This window comes from Phyllobates terribilis, unplaced genomic scaffold, assembly GCF_046119375.1.
Source record: "Phyllobates terribilis strain yellow unplaced genomic scaffold, ASM4611937v1 Scaffold_8__6_contigs__length_399053987, whole genome shotgun sequence".
Lineage (NCBI taxonomy): Eukaryota > Metazoa > Chordata > Amphibia > Anura > Dendrobatidae > Phyllobates > Phyllobates terribilis.
In genome coordinates this window covers 158,814,440-158,820,698 of record NW_027362768.1, presented here as the reverse complement: position 1 = coordinate 158,820,698, position 6,259 = coordinate 158,814,440, and positions in this window count along the sequence as shown.

The window sequence follows — 6,259 nt, the reverse complement described above, 5'->3', positions numbered from 1 at the left end:
AGCCTCGCGGTTTAAAGTTTGGAGAAGTTTTTTTTTTTTCAAGCATAAAGGAATTAAGAATTACAATTTTGCTTCTTTTTCCACGTAAAAAATCAGTGACGTGTGCACCGCAGGCGTGTACTATACCGTATCAATGAGAAAATCACTGAGGATTTCCAGTCATTTCTCATGGAGATTTTAGGGCAAAATCTGCTCTATAATCCACGTCAAAAAGTCAGTGTAAGGCCACGTTCACACGTTCAGTATTTGGTCAGTATTATACATCAGTATTTGTAAGAAAAAACAGAAGAGGAACAATCGGAGGAAAAGTATAATAGAAACACGTCACCACTTCTGTATTTATCACCCACTCCTGGTTTTGGCTTGTAAATACTGATGGAAAATACTGACCAAATACTGAACGTGTGAACATGGACCACTAAATCTACATCAAATATTCTTTGATGTGGGTTTTGAAGGGGATCCAACTTGTAAATACACGTAAAAAAAAAGCTCCCAGAAGATCCAATTCCTCCTAAACATTGTAACATCTTCAGATGTGTCAGATTTCAGCATCTGGATTAGAATTCACAGACGGCGTCGGTTTTCTGGCGGTCGGAATATCACCGTGTTGTATCCAGTGATTCATGAGTCAAGTGGAAGAGGGTTTGTAGATAAAGTAAAGGTGTGTAGACTATTATGTGATACTACGTGCGAAATGTAATCACCAGCGCTGAAGATAAATGATTGGTGGGGGTCTAGAGTGACAGACCTCCACCAATCTGATATTCATGAAAAAGTTTGGAAAATGCACCCCATTTAAGGATAATATTGCCCTTAACTCTGCATCCAAATAAAGCCCAATCCTAAAAGTCAATATTGATTACTACCCAAATCAGATCTCTTGCTTTGCACTGAGGAGGGGCAACACCCCGAAACACGTGTCTGCAAATGGAGTATGTGCTTTGGCTTCTTATTCTAAATCATAAACATGTCAGCCCTATATATGCTGAAAGCAAAACAGAAATTTGTTTGCTGATGAGCCTGGACCATGCCAGCATCAGCATGTACATACCAACCCAAAATGCATAATTGATACAGAAGAAAAGATAAGGGGCATAGAGGTAACAACAGGTATATATAAGTTTATTAAATAATTACTTATTAACAATGAGTATCACATAGTAATCAAACACTTAAATGACACATAATAAATACATACATAGAAAAGGTCACAGCTTGGGTGATCAGGTGTATATGGTCAGGAGTATACAGCGTACATCAAGCCCCCTACATCCCTAGGCCATTAGTAATTTGAGAAGGTAATAGAGCGGGGGGAGGGGGGAAAAAGAGGCAAGGCATATACCAATAGATATAAGTCATGGGCTATAGTAGTAAATAATCCAAGACATAGTGTCAACTGGAATGACAGACGCCCATAGAGACAGTGGGAAATGCCTTACCTAGAATGTAAAGTAACGCTGAAAATGAGAAGGGTTCCGTGGAAGGAAATGCCTCAACGCGCGTTTCGCCCTCAGCACGCAGGCTTTCTCAAGAGGCTATTGCTGTGGGGATGTAAGGACCTTAAATATGTTATCACGTGCGGTCACGTGACGTAGCACATGACCACTGCTGGGGAGTGAGGCTGTATGTACGGAAAGTCTGGCGCTATCGATGGCGCATGCGCCGCAGAAGCTCGCCCCCCGTGTGCGTGCCCAGGCCGTCACGCCGTCTGCGCATGCGCAGAAGTGCAAATCAGCAGAGGGCCAGAGATAACCCGGGCGCGCGCCAAGAGAGGGAGACCAGCGAAACGGATGCGCGCAGCGGCAGACAGCGAGTAGAGAGCCTCACGCTGGAGTCATCATGACATGAGACAATAAGGAAAGTAAGTATCAGAAATCGTCATAAGCACAGATAGTGAATGTTATTAAACAATGTAAATCTAACAGGCCCAGCATGGCAGTATATTGAAAGTGCATGACAGTGCATAACAGGTGTATAGCAGTATATTAAAGCTGCTAAATGCAAATGCTGACCTGTAGCATACATATAGTTGACATTAACATAATTGTCATCCACATATGTCAAAAATTATGATCAACACAGTCCAAGTCACATTTATGAAGGTCTTCATCCAATGTCCAGATGATGGAATAATAAGAGTAAGGTCCCATATATATCTCCCAATTAAAGTCCATATGATAGCAAATATAAAGTTCCATGAAGGATAACCACTGAAGAAGAAAAACAAATGTTACAAACAAAAATAACAAAAGATGCCAAAAGGCATATAGACGTACCCTCACCCGAAGTTCCCTTGATGTCAAGCCAACATAAATCAGACAACATCCACAGGTGGCGTAATAAATAACATTACTTGTGCCACAAGAAATGTAGTGGAGGATCTTAAATTGACGGGAACCATCGGAGGACGTGAACGAAGCACTGCGCGAGACATTGGCGCAGGCAAGACAACGACCACAGGGAAAGCAGCCAACGGTTGGCCCACGGGACCCAAATGGAATAGGCCTTGGGGGAACATAATGACTGGACACTAAGAGGTCCCCGAGGTTTATCGCACGGTGTGCCGTCATGAGTGGCAATTCACCACTCATTTCGGCACGCCGTGCGAGAAACCTCGGGGACCTCTTAGTGGTTCCCATCAATTTAAGATCCTCCACTACATTTCTTGTGGCACAAGTAATGTTATTTATTACGCCACCTGTGGATGTGGTCTGATTTATGTAGGCTTGACATCAAGGGAACTTCGGGTGAGGGTACGTGAGCACATGCGGGACATTGGCGCGGCCAGGACGGCGACCGATTTACGTGAGCTCAAGACTTTACCTCGCCACTTTAGGGTTTCACATAATTGTGACCCTAAAACATTATTGGTACGCGCCATTGATGTGGTACACCTTGGTTCCCGAGGTGGCAACATCAAACAGGTTCTTGCTCAAAAAACGGGTAAGTGGATAGTTAGTCTCAACACGGTGAGCCCGCGGGGCCTGAATGAGACCCTGAGCTTTGCTCCATTTTTATAATATATGTATTTTTATAACATATATATTTTAATTGCTTTTCTTATTTATATAATTGATGTTCTCCTGCCGACTCTGTGTTACGTTTTTCGTGGTATTTGTATAATTAGTCTACCATCTATATGCCTTTTGGCATCTTTTGTTATTTTTGTTTGTAACATTTGTTTTTCTTCTTCAGTGGTTATCCTTCATGGAACTTTATATTTGCTATCATATGGACTTTAATTGGGAGATATATATGGGACCTTACTCTTATTATTCCATCATCTGGACATTGGATGAAGACCTTCATAAATGTGACTTGGACTGTGTTGATCATAATTTTTGACATATGTGGATGACAATTATGTTAATGTCAACTATATGTATGCTACAGGTCAGCATTTGCATTTAGCAGCTTTAATATACTGCTATACACCTGTTATGCACTGTCATGCACTTTCAATATACTGCCATGCTGGGCCTGTTAGATTTACATTGTTTAACAACATTCACTATCTGTGCTTATGACGATTTCTGATACTTACTTTCCTTATTGTCTCATGTCATGATGACTCCAGCGTGAGGCTTTCTACTCGCTGTCTGCCGCTGCGCGCATCCGTTTCGCTGGTCTCCCTCTCTCGGCGCGCGCCCGGGTTATCTCTGGCCCTCCGCTCATTTGCACTTCTGCGCATGCATGGACGGCGTGACGGCGTGGGCACGCGCACGGGGGGCGAGCTCCTGCGGCGCATGCGCCATCGATAGCGCCAGACTTTCCGTACATACAGCCTCACTCCCCAGCAGTGGTCATGTGCTACGTCACGTGACCGCACGTGATAACATATTTAAGGTCCTTACATCCCACAGCAATAGCCTCTTGAGAAAGCCTGCGTGCTGAGGGCGAAACGCGCGTTGAGGCATTTCCTTCCACCGAACCCTTCTCATTTTCAGCATTACTTTACATTCTAGGTAAGGCATTTCCCACTGTCTCTATGGGCGTCTGTCATTCCAGTTGACACTATGTCTTGGATTACTTACTACTATAGCCCATGACTTATATCTATTGGTATATGCCTTGCCTCTTTTTCCCCCCTCCCCCTATCCCCGTTCTATTACCTTCTCAAATTACTAATGGCCTAGGGATGTAGGGGGCTTGATGTACGCTGTATACTCCTGACCATATACACCTGATCACCCAAGCTGTGACCTTTTCTATGTATGTATTTATTATGTGTCATTTAAGTGTTTGATTACTATGTGATACTCATTGTTAATAAGTAATTATTTAATAAACTTATATATACCTGTTGTTACCTCTATACCCCTTAACTTTTCTCCTGTATCAATTATTCTAAATCATGTGGCAAGGCTCGTTAAGGGGTCGATATTGACTTTTAGGATTGCTACATCCTTTAGGTGGCGCCAGAGATAAAGTCCTTTCATTTTGAAGAGGCTATTTGCATATTTAAAGTCCCAGAGCAGCATTGCATTGCCTATAAGTCTCCTTACACCTGCCAGGCACTCTCTGCAACAAGAAACTTCCCCTTTACACCCTTAAAAAGTAGTAATGCCCCGAGTGATTCTTATAAAGTAATAATGCCCTTTCAGTGCCCCTTATTGTGATATTGTCCCGAGTGCCTCCTCAATGCTATAACAGCTCCTGCTCTTCTGGGAAGACTTGCTACCAGATCTTGGAGGCATCTGTGGGAATTTTTGCCCCTTCATTCAAAAGATTATTTGTGGGGTCAGACACTGAGGTTAGGGGAGAGGGACAGCTCTCAATCTCTGCTCAAGTTTATCCCAAAATTGATGGATGGGACTGAGGTCCGGGCTCTGTGCGGCCGGTCATGTTCTTCCAAACTAGACTCTTGTCTGTATGGAGCTTGTGCACTGGGCACAGTCATGGAGAACAGAAAAGGGTCTTCCCCAAAACTGTTCCCACAAAGCTGGAAGCTATAATTGTCCACAATGTCTTGTACTGAAGTATTAAGATTTCCCTTCACTAGAACTAAAGGCTGAGGCCGAGCCCTGATAATAGCCCATAGCCCATAGTGTTACCGTCCTCCACCATCTGTACAGTGGTACAATGCAGTCAGGGGGTAACGCTCTCCTGGAATCACCAAACCCAGACTCCTCCATCAGATGCAGATAGAGAAGTGCGATCCTTCACTGCACAGAACACGTCTCCTCAGAACGCGGCTTTACACTACTCCATCCGAAGCTCGGCATTGTGCTTGGTGATGTAAGGCTGCATGCAGCTTCTCGGTCATGAAGGTCCCGGTGGGGGTGCAGTGTTTGTGCTGATGTTATACCAAAGGAGGTCTGGACTCTGCAGTTATGGAGTCAGCAAAGCGTTGGTGACTTTTCTGCCATCTGCTCCTCAGCACTCAGCCCCCCACTCTGTAACGTTACGGGGCCTCCACTTCATGGCTGAGTTGCTGTGGTTCCTTCCACTTCTCAATAATATCACTCACAGGTGATGGGGGAAGATTCAGGAGGAAGAAATGTCATGATCGCACTTGTTACACCGGCGGCATTCTAACACTGGTGCTTCCCTATAGTTTCCTCCATATTGTGTATGTACAGCTTACTGAGCCATTCAGCTTTTGAGGGTGCAATGACATTTATGGAACAGTCAAGTGTAAATCATTACCTTTATGTTTGACTTTCAGACCATTTTTAGTTTTTCCAGCTGGCTGTCAGTGAATAGGAGCAGTCTCATTCACACTCAGAGGATAGAAATCTGAACACAATCATTACTTCATAGAAGCTTTTGTCACAGAGGATCCAGCAGATCAACAGCCTGAACTCCATACACTGATAGGTTTTATCTGCCCTGATACATTGTAACAACTAATCAGACAGGAGGGAGATTTGTACTCTAGATATGTTTATCTCATGCCACAGACTTATACATAGTAACAAAGCTGTAGCTGTGAGCAGTAGGAGATCTGTACTGATTAAAACAAGAATATTCACATTCACTGACAAGCACAGATCTGTAAAATAATGAGGAATTGAAACCTTGATCATTTTAGAAAGTTCCAGAACTTTCAATTATACAATTAATAAACTTATTTTTTTTACATAACAAAGATAAACTCTGTAAAGAAAAATTTTTGCGATAGTTTTTTTTTTTTTTCCATACATCTGTCACTTTTCTATTGTGGTGATACACGAGGAGCAGAAATATGACCTGCGCCCGCCCCCAGAATAATTTACAGCAAGGTGATTTTTAATCTAATGAAATTACATGACCA